The sequence below is a fragment of the Macaca nemestrina genome, chromosome 1 (genome assembly GCF_043159975.1).
Source record: "Macaca nemestrina isolate mMacNem1 chromosome 1, mMacNem.hap1, whole genome shotgun sequence".
In the NCBI taxonomy this organism is placed as follows: domain Eukaryota; kingdom Metazoa; phylum Chordata; class Mammalia; order Primates; family Cercopithecidae; genus Macaca; species Macaca nemestrina.
In genome coordinates, this window is record NC_092125.1 from 69,817,001 (window position 1) to 69,835,300 (window position 18,300).

Below are 18,300 nucleotides of genomic sequence, written 5' to 3' on the forward strand. Positions count from 1 at the left end.
GCTGAGCCAGGAGAATCGCTTGAAGCGGGAGGCGGAGGTTGCAGTGAGCTGAGATTATGCCACAGCCCTCCAGCCTGATGACAGGGTGAGACTCCATATCAAAAAAAAAAAAAAAAAAAAAATTTATCCTCTTAGCAAATTTCCAGTGTATAATATAAAATTGTTAACTATAGTCCCCACGCTGTACATTAGATCACCACAACTTATTCATATTGCATAACTGAAACTTTGTACCCTTTGACCAACATGTCCCCATTTTCCGTCCCCTCAGCTCCTGGCAACAGCAATTCTACTCTCTCCTTCTATGAGTTCAACTTTTTTAGATTTCACGTGTAAGTGACATCATACGGTATTTGTTTTTCTGTATTTGGCTTATTTCACTTAACATAATGTCTTCTAGGTTCATCCATGTTGCCGCAAATGTCAGGATTTTTTAAGGCTGAATAATACTGCATTGTATGTATACGCCACATTTTTTAAATCCATTTATCCATTGAGGTACATTTGAATGGTCTACCCTCCTAACCAAGACCAACCCTTTAGCCCAACCAAGCTCTTGGAAAATGTCCAAAGTTGCTGTGAAGCCCCTGGCTGAATCCTTCTCATCCTGAGACTCCACTTCAGCATCACCTCCCCAGGGAGGCCTGGGCTGGCTTTGATCCCCAAGTCCACCCATACGGCACTTTGCATTGTTAAAAGAAAAACTTCAGCCAAAGTAAATTGAAAGGAGTGTAACTGAGCAACGCACAATCAGGCAGCCCCCAAATCACAGTAGATGCAGAGATACTCCAGCGCAGCCACGTGGTGGAAGGGAATTTATGGACAGAAAGAGGAAAGTGACGTACAGAAAACAGAAACGAGGTACAGAAACAGCCAGACTGGTTACACCTCGGTGTTTGCCTTATTTGAACACAGTTCAAACAGTTGGCTACATTTGATTGGCCAAAACTCAGTGACTGGCACAGGTGCAGGCTACGGTCAGTTTACACCTCCACTTGTAATAGTTCACAATGTACAGAGAAACCTTTAAGCCGAACTTAAAATATGTGAAGAGGCAGCTTTAGGCTAAACTTGATTTAACAGCATATTCCCATCAAAAACTCATCACACACCTATTTTGCATTTATATATTGCAGTAAATATTTTTTAAGTGCCTACCATGTGCAGTTACTTGTTTATTGTCTATCTTCACACTGGACTCCCAAAGTCAGGGCAAGATCTTGCCACCACTGGCTCCTTGGTGCCCTGCACCGTGCCTCGTCCATGGAGCTTCTCCATCCAGTGAACATTGTCATATTGTTCAGTGAATGTCAGGGACCTCAAAGAGTCATGATTCCACAGCATAATCACAGCTAACATGTATTTGGTGCTATGTACCAGGAATGGCATAAATGTTGTCTAGTGAATTCACTCAACAACTCTGTGAAATAGAGTTTCCCTTCTCACTTGTTTGTTTAGTTAAAAAAAAAAAAATTGTAGAGATGGGGTCTCACTATGTTGCCCAGACTCGTCTCAAACTCTTGGGCTCAAGTGATCTTCTTGCCTTGGCCTCCCAAAGTGTTGGGATGACAGATGTGAGCCATCATGCCCAGACCCCTTCCCACTTTTGCATCTCTAAGCTTCCACCTTGCTGGCCCACACACAGCTGTGGGTGAAATCCAATAGGTTCAGCAGCCATGAGCTAATAGCACTGCTCCTCCCGCATAGAGAAAGAGTTATTGTTTCGAACCTTTGACTTAGCTTAGAAAACAAAATCAGTAGACCCCACTCTTCCATGTTTTTAAGGTGTGGTCTCCCGAGTGGATCTTGAGACAGCTTTCATCTCTAGGGTCAATTAGGGTCTGGGCGTTGCTCATGCGAAGATAGAAGACTCCGAAACACGTAAATCTAATGCCTCATTTTTGGCTTCCTTGGGAACAGGAGGAGGCTGGGGTGGGATGGAATGGAAAACACAGAGAAGCAAACAGCCCACCAGAAAGGGTGAGCCCTCCTGCCTTCACTGCCTCTGGCCACCAAAAGAGACCACAGAAACGGGCTAAGGGAAGGAAAGAATTGGGTGGGGGTAAAAGTGGGGATCTTAATAAACTTAACTCTCAGAAATAAACGTAGAGTTCAGATTCCACCTGGGCTTCCAATGTCCTTCTCAGAGGCAGTCAGCGAGTACCAATCAGGGAGTGGGTATGAGAGCTCAGCTTGGTTCTAGAACCTTTGTAAACTCATGCTTGCCATTTTGATGATCACTTACCTAATTTTCCAGAGGAAAACCAACTCAGGGAAGCAGGGAGGAGAAGCCCATGAGCCTGTGTTGGAGGCAGAGGAGGGGAGGTCAGCGTTCTACCTCCAGCCATGTCCTAGCCAGAGAGGGGAGTGACAGCTTTCTCAAAGAGAGGAAACTGGCCAGATCCCTGGGGACTTGATCAAGGATGCAAGGCAGGGGAGCACAGGGGGGCTGTGGGCTGAGAAGGGCCTAGAGGGTGGCAGTGGCTGGGCCTGGGGGGGGGCTCCATAATGACACAGGGCTGGGGCAATGGACATGGCCTAGCTCAGGAGCCTGGTGGATGTGTGTGTGTATCCGTCCACCCCAGCTAGCAATTCACTAGCTGTGTGACCTTCCTCTATCTCCACTGATTGTTTCCAAGCCTCAGTTTCCTCACCTGTGAAATGGAGATAATCCAGCAGTTGTGACGAGAAATGTGAGAAAATGCATGTCTGCAGCTATTACAGGGTCTGACCTGGAATAAAAGCTCCATGAATGCTGGCTGTCCTGTAGTCTCCCCCACACGTGCCCCCTGCTGGAAAGCTTTCCTCACCATCTCCGTCATAAACAAAGCCAAGGTCAAGGCTGCAGCCCATGGTGAGAGCAGGGAGAGCTTGTGGGAAGTTCACTGCCCCGCCACGCCCCTGAATGCTGAGCCTCTTTCTTTGGTGTGGGCTAACATCCGTGGACTCAGAGGCCCAGAAAGTGCGAGACACGCCAAAGCTCGGCCCCTGGGTATCTTTCCTGGCACCCCTGAGCAGCCTGGGACACAGGTTGCCCTGGTGAGATGAGCCACAGTTAGCACCCCAGGCCTTGGCATTGTGCGGGCAGCTGGTATGAGCCCTGCCTCACCCTGCACAGAATTTGCCAGCTTCACAGCATTCCCGCCAGCCCAGCCTGCTCCCAGACCCAGCCAAGTTTCACTCAGGTAGTGGGCATTCCCATTTTGGGCACCGTGTCCTGTCCAGAGGCACTGGCTGCTGAGGGAAGCATGAGGTCCTTGGAAAGGAGCTGCCCCACCAGGCTGGTGTGCTGGGAGCGCTCAGCCTCTTCTGCACTCCCGCCACCCCCAGCCCTGCATCCTGCCCCAAGCTGGCTGCTTGCCAGCTTCTCAGGTCTCATTGACTTATTGCTGTTTGTTTTGGAGACTTCTGGGAAGCAAGGCTCCACCTGAGGAATCTTTGGCTGAGGGGATTTGTGACACCTGAGACTTTGAACTTTCAAGAAAACATAAGGCTTCACTGGCTACTTCCCCGGGTGTGGGGACAAATGTCGCTGCAGTGCCATGGGCTTGCACCAGGCCCCTCCTCCTCTCCGAAGCAGCTAAGGCAGAGCTCATGGACAGGGACCTGCCTAAGCAGCTGCCATCTGGGGGTCGATGGCTGCCTGGTCTCTTGCTCTATCTGGAAAAAGAAACCATAAGCATTTCGTATTTCTCTTATAATTCATTTGGATTTGTTTTCATATAAAAGTAACGTCTAAGGGAGGATTAGTCAAGTAAACTGCGCACATGTTCTTGTGATGACCTATTAGCAGATGCCACAGATTTACCCCAGTTTGAGAAACAAAGATGAGAAGTATCTTTTGTAGGCCAGGTGCAGTGGCTCACACCTGTAATCCTAGCACTTTGGGAGGCCAAGACAGGTGGATTACCTGAGGTCAGGAGTTCAAGACCAGCCTGGCCAACATGGTGAAACTCCGTCTGTACTGAAAATAAATAAATAAATAACTGGGTGTGGTGGTGCTCGCCTGTAGTCCCAGCTACTCGGGAGGCTGAGGCAGCAGAATTGCTTGAATCCAGGAGGCAGAGGTTACAGTGAGCTGCGATTGTACCACTGCACTCCAGTGAGACTCTGACTCAAAAAAAAAAAAAAAAAAAGAGTAGCTTTTGTAAAACCTCTGTTCAATAATTGACTTTTAAATGCACAAAAAATTGGAAATACACCAATTTTTACTTTTTTTTTTTTTTTTTTTTAAGAGAGACAAGGTCTTGTTCTGTTGCCCAGGCTGGAGTGCATGGCAAGATCATAGCTCACTTTGGTCTCAAACTTCTGGCCTCAAGCAATCTTTCCACCTCAGCCTTCCAAACCCCTGAGATTATGGGCGTGAGCCACCCAGCCTAGATCCCAATTTTTAAAAATTCTAAACTGAACTTTTAAAATCCCTATTAAGGCCGGGCGTGGTGGCTGACTCACATCTGTAATCCCAGCACTTTGGAAGGCCGAGACAGGCAGATAAGGAGTTTGAGACCAGCATGGGCAACATGGTAAAACCACATCTCTACAAAAAACAAAAACAAAACAAAAACACAACAATTAGCCCGGCGTAGTGGCATGCGCCCGTAGTCCCAGCTACTTGAGAGGCTGAGGTGGGAGGTTTGATTAAACCTGGGAGGTCAAGGCTGCAGTGAGGCAAGATCATGCCACTGTACTCCAGCCTGGGCAAGAAGGCAAGACCCTGTCTCAAAGAAAAAAAAAAAATCCCTATTAAATTTGGTAGAATTGTGATATAAGCAGGTTTATTATAGTGAGTTTGGAAAGAATAAAGAAAAAGAACAAAGTTACTCCCTCACACAGAGATGACCCTTTTGGCGTACATTTTGGTATGTTTAAGATATCATACAATATATACTACTTGGTGTCATAGTTAGCACTCTTATCTAAGTATTTCTTCCCAATCAATCAATTAATGTTCAGTACGATTTTTTATTTTTATTTTTTTGAGATAGAGTATCGTTCTCTCTCCCAGGCTGGAGTGCAGTCTAGCTCACTGCAACCTCCACATCCCAGGCTCAAGCGATTCTCATGCCTCAGTCTACTGAGTAGCTGGGACTACTGGCATGTGCCACCATGCCCAGCTAATTTTTGTATTTTTAGTAGAGATGGGGGTTTCACCATATTGCCCAGGTTGCTCTCGAACTCATGTCCTCAAATGATTCATCTGCCTCAGCCTCCCAAAGTGCTGGGATTATTATAGGCATGAGCCACCATGCTTGGCTGGTAAGATTATTTTTAATTTTTAGTGGCAGCATATAGTCCATTGTGTGATTGAACAAAAGTTTTGTTTGTTTTTTTGAGCCAGAATCTCACTCTGTCGCCCAGGCTAGAGTACACTGGCATGCTCTTGGCGCACTGCAGCCTCTGCAATTCTCCTGCCTCAGCCTCCTGAGTAGCTGGGATTACAGGTGCCCACCACTAGGCCCAGCTAATTTTTGTATTTTCAGTGGAGACGGGGTTTCACCGTGTTGGCCAGGCTGGTCTTGAACTCCTGACTTCAAGCGATCTGTCTACCTCAGCCTCTCAAAGTGCTGGGATCAAGGTGTGAGCCACTGTGCCCAGTCTAAAAGTTTTTTAACCGTTCATTTTTTGACATTTAAGTTGTTTCTATTTTTTGCTCTTATAAAAAACATTCAATAGCCACTTTTGCACAAACATCTTTGCACATTTCTGTCAACATACTTAGGATAAACTTCATAAAAGTGGCTGCTGTGCAGTAGGACTTCGGACTACTTATTTGAAAGCTGCTGTTCTTACTGTTCAGCATCAGAGAGAATCTGATGAACTCTATGGACTCTCAGACAAATGCCCCAAATGCTGTTGACACTTTCAGAGGATGTACGGACAACCCCAAAACACACTCAAGGATCTTGGGTTAAGTTAATATTCCTGTGTTAAAACAATGGCCCCGACAGGGATTCCTCCAGGTGGGAGGTCCCCAGAGATGGGGTCATGTTCAGAGGGCAGAAGTCGTTGTGTCTGTGTGACCTTGGATGGGTCACTTCCCTCTCTGAGTCATTATTTTCTCCATGAGAACAATATCTACCCAGTCTAGTTATAGTGTTGTTTGGGAGTCGTCTGGTCTTCTGTCTTGTGAAAGTGCTTTGAAAACTGCAGCTAAGTAACACAAAGGTAAGAAATGACTCATGCCAGGAAAGGGAATAGCACGAGGCCCAGCTCTGATATGCAAAGGCCTCTGAGATTCTTAGAGAATATTATTGGCTCTCACATCACCAGCTGCTCCCAGTGAACTTGGCCTTTGCCCCCAGGAATGGCTGATAAAGGCCTTCACTGCTTTCCACTTCTGAGCTGATGGGACCGTTTTAGCTGACCCAGCTAAAACCACGATTAAGTGGCTGGATACTGGAAAAGAAGTGTCGGGGCTCATGGTTCACAGATACATTTCTGGGTTGTTATAAAAATTAATAATTAGGCTGGGCGCGGTGGCTCCATCCTGTAATCCCAGCACTTTGGGGGGCCGAGGCAGGCGGACCACTTGAGGTCAGGAGTTCAAGACTAGCCTGGCCAACATGGTGAAACCTTGCCTCTACTAATAATACAAAAATTAGCCAGGTGTGGTGGCTCATGCCTGTAATCTCAGCTACTCAGGAGGCTGACACTGGAGAATTGCTTGAACCTGGGAGGTGGAGGTTGCAGTGAGCTGAGATTGTGCCACTGCACTCCAGCCTGGGTGACAGAGCGAAATTATGTCGCAAAAAATATGTATAATAATAATTCATCCTCTCCTGCATGCTGGAGGGAAACTGCCAGCAGCCTCCGAGTTATGGAGAGCAGCAGGCCTGGCCACCAGGCGCCCAGTGAGTCCTGGCTCTGTGTGAGCCCAGGCCAGCCCTTCTCTCTGCTCCCCTCCACTGGGTCCCCATTGTAAAATAAGGGACTGAACTTGATGAAGGTGAATTTGCAACTGAAAAAATAATGTAATAATAAAGCCAGATCCCTTCTAAGAGACTTTAAAGGTCTTCCAACTTGTCTTCTTCCTGCTCCCGGTAGATTATGCCACTTGTCCTCAAGCCCCAGTGTGAACTTCAGGCCCTGGACACCTCAGCTTGCACACACGTGTGTGTTTGTGTGGGGGTGGGTGGGTGTGCATGTGTGTGCTTGGCGGAAGCTGGAGGAAAGGGGCAAAAAAGAACCCTCACTGGGAACCTTTTTCTAAATACAAATGGCTGCCCCCTTCTCCCTGGGAAATATCTGAATGGGGTGAGGGATATACTGCTTTGGTCTTCCGACCATCCAGATCCCCATCTCCAGACTCTCCAGGGCAGAGGGCAGGGCAGGGCCGTAGGGAGATTGGCAGGACTATTTTGAACGCCTGGTTCTCAAAAGCACCTCCCTGCAGTGCTCCTGTTCAGAGGTCAGGAGGTGTGCAGCGTCCTTTCATCCTCTCCTTGGAGAACAAGCCTGATGAGGCATGGAATATCTTTCTGACGCCCGGGTTCCTGGCTCCGTGGCAGGCATGCAACAGAAGCTCTCAGACAAATAAACGGGACCTTCCCCCATACTTTGCCTAAACCTTCTTATGTCCTTTCTCTCCTCCCTCTTGACCAATGTGGGTATCTCCTCTCTTCCCAACTTCTGCTCAAATTGTAGCTTCTGGGGATGCCTCCAACTGAACCCCCAGGCCTCCCCAGGTCTGTGGCCCCCACCCTGTGTCCCTGCGTCTTTACTGATCCCAGCCAGAAGCTGCCAGTTATGCATTTTCATCCAACAGCAGTGAGGACTACTTATTAGTTTATTTATTTTTGAGACAGAGTCTTGCTCCGTCACTCAGGCTGGAGTGCAATCGCACAATCTCAGTTCACTGCAACCTCTGCCTCCCAGGCTCAAGCGATTCTTGTGCCTTAGTCTCCTGAGTAGCTGGGATTACAGGCACGCGCCACCAAGCGCAGTTAATTTTTGTGGTTTTAGTAGAGACAGGGTTTCACCATGTTGGCCAGGCTGGTCTTGAACTCCGGGTCTCAAGTGATTCATCCACCTTGGCCTCCCAAAGTGCTGGGATTACAAGCGTGAGCCACCACGCCCAGCCAGTAAGGACTATTTATTAAGCAGCATTACAGATCACTTTTGTTATGTCTGCTAAAAACAACAAAAAAAATGCACACACTCTACCCAGATGATCAAAGGTGTTGTTTCTGATACTTGTAACAAATTGAATATTGCCACAATCTCTACAAGATTAGTGAGAGAAGCATTTGATAGGCTAATCAATTGACCGGTCTGGGGTAAATATTCAGTGAATCCAAAGTTCAACCCTAATGAGCCACTTCACTTCTCCTGGGCCCTCTTGGTAATATGGCACTAGGAACCCTAGAAGTCCTCATGGCATTTCTCAAGGGAGTGGTGGGATGGGTCCCCAGCTGGTCCTTGCACAGATCTCTGCTCTAGGTGACTGTCTGGTCCATGAGCTGGACTGGCCCAGTCTGTCCCTGGCAATCCTGGGGACATCTGCTGTTGACATCCTTGGTGAGTGTAACCTCCAGCTTACACAACCCATTGGATACTTCCTCTGTTCTCAAAAACTCTGCTGACCCCCAAAGTATGGTCGTGACTCCCATTAAGCCCAAGACCCATGTAGACCCTATGCCCCCAGCCAGATCCTCATTGGAAACCCCCATAGGAACACGCAAGAAAGTGGGTCTCTTCCAGTTCCTCCCACATTACGTGGCATCGAGGGCTTTGGGAATGTCAAACCAAGTACTCCCCTGTCCCCAGCAGAGCACCCTCCCTTTTCCCAACCCACTCCCCACTAACAAAGTTCTAAATGGGGGTCAGGGCACAAAATACTCTGTCTTTGCCTTTTCTCTCAATCTATTCAACTGCTCACCCTACTCATCCCCCACCAATCCTGTCCTCTACCCTGGGACTTTAGCCTGCAGTAGGAAGATCAGCCCACATGAGTGTGACCACCCAGGTCCCCAGCCTCAGCCCGTCTTCTTCCCGCGATTTCCTGGGCCTGGAGGGGAGCTCTAATCCCTTTCAATTTTAGCCTTGATATCCTTAACGTATTTGCCACTAGACAGTGGGCCACAGACAAGCTGTGTTAGTATCCCGAGAGCTTATTAGAAATGGAGGCTCTCAAGCCCCACCACGGACCTGCGGAACGAGGGCTTGTATGTTAACAAGGTGCCCAGGTGATTCAGAGAAGCGGTGCTGGCTTGCAGCACATCCTGGCGGTGTCTTCTCCTTCCCTTATGTCAGACTCCGGGATCTGGTCTGCCAGGCCTGGTTCTTGATATGTTGGTGGAACTCAGCAAATTTAGGAAAGCTTTCTCTCTCGTCAAAGCTTGACTTCTAGGTGCTGCAAACTCAATTATCTTGCCTCCAGGCCTTGGATGTCACCGGCTGCATAGGACTTTTTCTTTCTCTTGACATTCTTTCCATAACAATCCCAATCCTCCTCAGGGCATTCTTCTTAAAAATGGCACTGGAGAGAGAGGCAAATATACAGAATGGAGAAAGAGAGAAAGATATGAACGTACTTCACAACTACTCTCCCAGCTACAATAGCTTTTGCTGACTTGAGCTTGGGGTGATGCCAGCAAGCTACATGGGTAGAGGTGGGAAGGGGTGGCACACACTTCATAGATGTCACACAGGAGCACACTCCTTCTACCACACTGTCCCTTGTCTAAGGATGCAAAGGAGAAAAGCCTTACTTTAGATCCAGAGTGGTTCAATATTACCTGGGCAAGTGAACTGCCTTTATTTTACTAAGGGCCTCTAGGGGATAACTATCCATTTGCCCTTTTTTGTTTTGGCCACTAGGAAGCTTAGAGCCAGATTTGTGGCCCAACAACAGTAAGTGTACGATCATGCTAATTCTCATGCTGGACTGATCCCTGGCTTCACCCTAGCTTGTCTTCTTCTTCCTTACTTTTAATATATGCATTTCATTATAACCATGTATTCATATAAGCCACTTTAAATCTTTCCTGAAGCCAAGTGGAATAACTTTATAAGTAGGCACTGTTCTAGGTCCTTGACTATGGCTTATTCCCTCTTGATCTTTGCCAGTGTTATTATCCCCATTGCACAGATGAGGACACTGAAGCTCAGAGAGGTGAAACTAGCAAGCCAGGCTCAGGACAACTGTGAGTGTCTAAGCCAGGGCATCTCAGCTCTCTGTGTTCAGAGTTTGGGCCCCAGCAGGGACCACCTGGATCCTGTCTTGGCAGCAGGCGGCCAATACAGTGCTGAGAGGGAGTTGAGGGGAGGTGTGGGTCAGATTTCTGGCAAGCCCTGAGGCTGTCAGTGAACCACTGTGGGGTTCCCCCAGCATGTGCTTCGGGGCCACACCTTAATGGGGGTCTTCTTTATGTTATGACCACTCCCCCAGTTAATCAACCACAAGGTTTTTTTTTTTTTTTTTTTTTGACACAGAGTCTTACGCTGTTGGTCAAGCTGGAGTGCAGTGGCGCAATCTCGGCTCACTGCAACCTCCATCTCCCAGGTTCAAGTGACTCTCCTGCCTCAGCCTCCCGAGTAGCTGGGATTACAGGCCCACACCACCATGCCTGGCTAATTTTTGTATTTTTAGTAGACATGGGGTTTCACCATGTTGGCAGGCTGGTCTTGAACTCCTGATCTCAAGTGATCCACATGCCTCGGCCTCCCAAAGTGCTGGGATTACAGGCATGAGCCACCGAGCCTGGCCTTAAGCATGAGGTTCTTAAGGATAGCGCTGGGGCCAGTGATTCTGTGACTGGAGCTGGTGAACTGCTTTGTGGGAATAGGTAAGGGCTTCAAAGGTGTGTGCCCACGTCAGCTGCAAGGCCTTGAGTTCTCCAGGCAGGAGCTGACTCTCCACCTTGCTGGCTGATCTAGGCAGACTAGTTCCCTGAAGACTCAAGGTAAGTTGCCTTCTATAATGAACTCGGGATGAAGGTAAATGATGACACAAGGCAGCTGTCTGAAAAAGAAAGGTTCATTTATCTCAACCAATAAGAAAGGATTCTTTTTTTTTTTTTTTTTTTTTTGAGACGAATCTTGCTCTGGCTCCCAGACTGGAGAGCAGTGGCGCGATCTCAGCTCACTGCAAGCTCCACCTCCTGGGTTCGCGCAATTCTCCTCCCTCAGCCTCCCGAGTGCCTGGGACTACAGGCGCCCGCCACCACGCCTGGCTAATTTTTTTTTTTTATTTTCAGTAGAGACAGGGTTTCACCGTGTTAGCCAGGATGGTCTCGATCTCCTGACCTCGTGATCCGCCTGCCTCAGCCTCCCAAAGTACTAGGATTACAGGCGTGAGACACCGCGCCCGGCCAAGAAAGGATTCTTTTTAATTGGAAAAAAAAATTAAAGAATAGTACATGTATTCAGATCCCATTTTTCCCAGTGTGTTTTTGTTGTTGTTGTTGTTTTTGAGATGAGGTCTCACTCTGTCGCCAGGCTGGAATACAGTGGCGCAATCATAGCTCACTGCAGCCTCCACCTCCCAGGCTCAGGCAATCCTTCCACTTCAGCCTCCTGAGTAGCTGGGACCACAGGCATGCACCACCACGCCCGGCTGATTTTTTGCATTTTTGTGTTTCACTATGTTGCCTAGGCTGGTCTCGAACTTCTGAGCTCAAGTGATCTGCCCACCTCAGCCTCCCAAAGTGCTGGGATTACAGGCGTGAGCCATTACAACCAGCCTAAGTATGTTTTAAATATACATACTCAGATGCATTCACTCAGACACACACACAGACCCCCATACACAGAGCCACCATCCCCACCCCACAACACACACACACACACAGAGACACACACACACACACACGGTCTGGAAAGGACCACCAAACACCAAATCGTTAATAGCTACTTCTGAAAGCAGAGATAGAAACTAGGGTAATGGGTGAGGAATGTTTACCTTCTAATTTTCACTATACACACTTTCCATACTGTTAGAATTTTTTACAACGATGTTGTCACTTCATAATTTAACTGTTTTGTTTTTTTAATAGACTGAATCATCTGTGAACACCTCCTGTGAACGTGTGACTAGGATTATGGAACACTCTGTTGCATCAAGATGGCCAGAGATTGTCTCAGAGTCCGGGCACTGGGAGGAGGGGGGATTTGTTTCCTGGATGGGTGGTCGTAGGGCATCAAGGGATGAGCAGCCTTGGTTGTCTGGGATTTCAGCAGCTCGAGGGGAGCTGTAGGGCCCCGGAGCTGTCGCTGTGGCTGTGGTGTCAGAAATGTAAGCAAGGTGCCTCCATGGAGGTTAGCGAGGGTGCCCCTCTGAATGCGGGGTGGAATGCAACCTTTCGCATGGAGGAGACTCCTCAGCAGCTGACCTCTGTCCTCCCCGCGTAGAGGGAGGGAGGCTCAGGCTGGGGCTGAGCAAGGGGTAAAGTAAGCCATGTGTTTCATCAGCTAGCCAGCAGCAAGCACAGCCCTCTGGGAGGGCTGGTTCCATCCTCCTCCCTGGTGTGAAATGCATCAGTCTAACAGGGATTCCTATTTTCCCAGCCACCAAGTCACAATGAGCAATAAGCTCTTCTTCTTGGTGCATATAAATTTGCTTCATTCTTTTTTAAACAGCTGCCTTGTATCGCCTTTTGCATTCAGCCCAAGTTCAGCCTAGGAGGACAGTCACTGAGGGAACTAGCTTGCCTAACTGAAAGGGCTTAGCCCTGGAAGGAGGAGGGTCTTCTGGAAACATAAAACATTTCAGGGGAGGGCAGTCCTGAATGAGGTGTCTCTAGGGTGTGGGGGACACTGGACGGCCTGAGGGTACTGGGCATCTGTCCTGGGCTTTTGAGGAAATGCAGAGCCATGCTACAGATGATGCTGAGCAAAGGCGGGAGAGAGACGTGGGGTCCTAGCGGGGTCACGTGAAAACCCCTTCTCCGGCCTCCTCCACACTAACCCATCTCTCCTGGTACGCAAGTCTGGAAAGGCCACTGGCCCTAACCATGCTGGCTCTGCGTCCACCTTCCTCTTCAATTCAAATGTCTTGGGTAAAGCCATGGGTTATGACGCTTAACCCGTCACTGTGGGAAACTGGATGACTTGGGGAACAAAGCCAACCTTTTGCTGTCTTGAGGAGGCAGGCAGTGGAGGGTTATTGCCAAAAGCCTGAGCTCTGGAGCTGTAATCTCTGAGTCTCAGTTTCCCCGTGTAAAATGTGACTCGAAGGATACCTACTTCACAGGAGTATCGTGAGGATTGAAGGAAATAATGGGGAGAAGGCATTTATCCAATGCCGGGCATAGATTCTCGCAGTAACTCCCAATTGCTCAGGCTAGTCGGGGAGGGTGGGACTGCGGCTCTAGCAGAGCCATGGCGCCACCTTGCGGTTTTGTCTGCCAGGACAGCTGGTTAATCAGATTAAAATCCAGTGACCCTTTTTCAAGCGCCTGTGAGTAGGCTGTGCTGGTTGAACTCATCATTATTTAAACATGTAAACTGTGTAATGGTAAGTACAGTGCTAGTGTCTAGCAGAACATCGTAGAAAGATCTTACAGTGTGATGCTGGAGAAACACCATTTGGGAGGAACCCGCTCTCCACGCCCTCATCAAAGTGACCCCCTTCTAATCTACCATGACTGCCCAAATACTCCAGACGTTCCCAGCTTCAGCGACGAACTGGAAACAAGGTTTTGTTAGCTTAAGAGCAAGAAGAAGGGATTCATGATCAGATTTAAAATGTCTCCTCAGTTTCCTAGCCCCTGCCCCCTTTCAAGTCCTGCCATATTGCTTCTCCCAGTTTCGCTCAAACCCCCGCTCCCCTCCCCAGCCCCCTAGCCCACCACTGGTCTGCTGTCTTCCCTTCCCTCTCCCCCGGCCCCCTCAGGTCTCCCATTCCATTTGCTTTTCCCCTCCATCCCCACCTCCACTGTAACCTGCTATGGTTAGTCTCCTCCTCTTCCTGCTGCACCCCTCATCACCACCTCTTCTGAAATTGCTAGCCCCCCACTCCTGCCCCTCTCTCCCACTTTGCTCTGCTCCTTGTTGCTGACATGCCCTGTGGCTGATTAGTTGCTGACTGTCATGCCCCATTTGAAGGGGGCAGTAAGGGCAGGGATTTCAATGTTTCTTCATGGCTGCATCTTCAGCACCTGAAACACTGGCTGGCTCATAGTGGGTGCTCAATAACTGCTTGTCGGTTGAATTAAGCCATGAATGAAAATAAAGGTGAAATCTGGGATGGGGAAAATTCGAGAAGCTGTCCAGCATGCCTCAGCTTTCAAAATGAGAAGAAAACGTATTATTTTCTAAGGGAGAAAGAAGTTTCCTAGAGAAAGTGGTGGTTTCACAGCCGAGTAACCTGCACAGCCACACAGGACCCCACGTGTAGAAAAACCTGGTATTCGGAAGGGCCTGGCACCTGGAGTCTAGCGCTCTGAGGTTGAGGTCCTGAAATTCTTAATACTTGTATCTTTTTATTTATTTATTTATTTTTGAGACAGAGTCTCACTCTGTCGCCAGGCTGGGGTACAGTGGTGCGATCTTGGCTCACTGCAACCTCCACCTCTCAGGTTCAAGAGATTCTCCTTCCTCAGCCTCCTGAGTAGCTGGGATTACAGGCGCCCACCACCACACCCAGCTAATTTGTTTTGTATTTTTAGTAGAGACAGGGTTTCACCATGTTGGTCAGGCTGGTCTCAAACTCCTGACCTCAGGTGATCCACCCCTCTCGGCCTCCCAAAGTGCTGGGATTACAGGCATGAGCCACCACGCCTGATTAATACTTTTGTCTTTGAATTTGCCTTTTGTAAGTGGAGTCCAATGAGACAGTGGGAGCCTGCATGGGGGCTCAGGGCCTCGCCTCATGCATGGTCCCACTTGCCATCAGCCCCCATAGACTCCCAGGATGGTTCTCAGACCCCTCCCTACCCTCTAGTGCACTGGGTCCCACCTAATCTCCCCTTCCCATGACCAGAAGGGGCCTGGGCACAGGCAAGGGAAGGGTCAGCGTTAAGTGTCTAGGCTCCAATGCATCCTCAGGCAGGGCATGGCGGTGGCTGCTGTCCTGAACCCATTTCCCCTCTCCCCCATGGCAGCCCCATGGCATGTCTGATGGGCAGCCAGCTGGAGGCCATGTCTTGGTGAGGGCCATCCAGGTACCCTGATCCAAGTATAAAGTCCCAGCCTGGAGGTTTAAAGATCCTTGGATGTGGCCAATCTGCCATGGGCTGGGGCCGTTGGCCTGTGTGAAAGGAAGATGCCTGGCTCTGCTCCTCCAGGCCTGGCATTGCGTAGGTCTGGTGACTGGAGGAAGGGAGAACTGAGCAGGTGTCAGAGTCAGGGGTTCCCAGACGCCTGAGGGTCTGGTGTGTCTGTCTCCTCTGGTCAACTTAAGGCATCCTCAGAGAAGAGTCACAAAATATGAATTGTGAAATGCATTCCCTATCTCAGCTGAATGCTCTGCCATTTGCATTTAAAATTTGCATTGCACAATATAAATGGTAAAATTCATGCTAATCATTTCAATTTTTAATGTTTCTTTACTTAGAATATTAAATAGCAAATAACATCACAATAAGCAGAGAAAGAGAGAGAGAGAAACCTTGGAAGAAAGGGAAAAGCTTTATAGGTACCTTTAGGGTACTTGTTTCCTGCTTTTCGAACAAGAGTTCCACATTATCATTTTGCATTGGGTCTTGCAAATTTTATAGCTGGCCAGGAGTTATACTCAGCATTCATGTCAAGGTGATTCTGTTAGGATTAAAGGCCTGGTAATCAGTTTCTGATTGTGTTTGGATAGTATCATTTGTACTTGATGGAACTATGCTACCAGCTGTATAATAATCCTACATATATGAAGGAGCTATTTCCTCTCATTTATTATTAACCCTTTATTACTTGGTCTTATTTCATTAAGCTAAAAGGACTAGCATTGCCAGGAAAATCTCACAAAGGAAAAGGCACAGCAGAGACTGCTAATTTATACTAAAAGTCAGATATATATATATTTAAATATCCATCAAAATCCAAAATAACTTTCCTTCAAGGCTGAGATATATCCCAACAGGTGTGAGCTTAGATCAGGTTTCTCAAAAGTGGCACTATTGACATTGGGAGAGATACAATTTCTTTTTTTTTTTTTTTTTTTTTTTTTGAGACGGAGTCTCGCTCTGTCGCCCAGGCTGGAGTGCAGTGGCTGGATCTCAGCTCACTGCAAGCTCCGCCTCCCGGGTTTACGCCATTCTCCTGCCTCAGCCTCCCGAGTAGCTGGGACTACAGGCGCCCGCCACCTCGCCCGGCTAGTTTTTTTGTATTTTTAGTAGAGACAGGGTTTCACCGTGTTAGCCAGGATGGTCTCGATCTCCTGACCTTGTGATCCGCCCGTCTCGGCCTCCCAAAGTGCTGGGATTACAGGCTTGAGCCACCGCGCCCGGCCGAGAGATACAATTTCTAATGCCATAATCCAAACTGTTGTAATCCTGAAGTCCCAAAAGGTCAAAAGCCATAAAGTCTAAAACCTGGAAATCATAATCCTGAAAGAGCAGAATTCCAAAAATGCAATTCTGGAAAATATAATTTAAAAATTCTTTAAAAGATATTTATTTACGCTTTTTTTTTTACATTTACATGAGTTTACGTTTTTAAAAGGGAATTTATTTGAGAAACATAAAAACACTGAACACTTCATAAGTCACTTTATGCAATAAAATAGGCAATAATAACATACATTTTTGTGCAAGCATAAACATTCATATATACCAATGAAAGTTGCATAATTATATCAGTAATGAACAGACAAGCCACATTCATAAAGAAATAGGTCATAAAGGGGCTGGGAGCAATGGCTCATGCCTGTAATCCCAGCCAAGGTGGGAGGATTGCTTGAGCCCATGAGTTCAAGACTAGCCTGGGCAACACGGTGAGACTCCATCACAGGAGGCTGAAGTGGGAGGATTACTTGAGCCTACAAGGCCAAGGTTACATTGAGTTCTGATCACACCACTGCACTCCAGCCTGGGCAACAAAGTGAGACTCTATCTCAAAAAAAAAAAAAAAAAAGGAAAGAAAAAAAGAAATAGGTCAAAAAGGGAAATGTGTAAATGCATATCCCTATGGTTGGTAAATGTGTGCACCCAGTTTTATGCCTTCGGTCATCTGAAATCCCATAACAACCTAAGAGTCTTTTGATGAGATCTATCAAAAACAGGATGGGTCACTACTGCATATGCAGCCACCTAACGAGCCAAGATGTTCAAAAAGTTTACCTTTCACAAATGCAGATGTACAAAAAGGACATCTCTTCGCTTACTGAGGACGCGTCAGTGTTTTTATGTACAGGAACAATGCTTACACACAGTCAATGCTGTGACAGTGTACTTTCATGGTGTCAAATTTGCAAAAAACCCAGAACTTTCTAAAAGTCTCTACACAAATTATGCCTCCAGTATCAGAAATGTTTTGAAGATGAATTATATAGCATAGCAAATTGTAAAAAAGAATGCTGACAATTTTAAATAGTGAAAAAAAACAACAGAAAACAGAAAAAAACAAGAAAATTTGACATACGAAAAAGTGTATTATAGGAATGGATTATGGGCAATTGCACTGAGATAGTCCGTAAGAGCTGGCCAACCTGCACAATCATTCACTGTATTTTAAAGTCTTGCATCACAAGGAATAGCTGCTTTTTCTCTTTTAGGGCATGGCTCTACTTGGAGAGTATGTTCACATTCATTTTCTACGTGGTGCTGTTCTTCCTGGCATTCTTCTGTGATTCCATGTACACTGACATGAGTGTTCCCTACTAAATTTCCTTATTTTCTGTGTCATGCTTCTGTGTCGTTTTCGGTACTCAGAAATCTGTTCTGCATGCACTCATTAGACCACAAATTTGACAGAAACAATACTGGTGATCAAACAGCAACACCATTGTGTATTTTCTTATCCTACCACGTATATATTTATTTTCAAACCAGTCAGTAACTTTGCTGGCGTCTTCAGGCAAATGTGGCTTTAATTCATTAAAAGTTTCTAGAAAGTCATCAGCTGGAAGGAATGCCAAGGCAGGCGAATGACACATTTTTTCCTCATCTCTTAATACATACTGCACACAAGGAAACCCCCTTCCGCCCACACTCCCACCCCCAGCTTTAAGAGACAGGGTCTCTCTTTCTGTCTCCCGGGCTGGAGTACAGTAGCTTGATCACAGCTCACTGCAGCCTCCACCTCCCAGGCTCAGACAATCCTCTTGCCTCAGCCTCCCAAGTAACTGGGACCACAGTCACACACCACACCTGGCTAACTTTTTAAAAAATTATTTCTAGAGACACTGTCTCACTACATTGCCCAGGC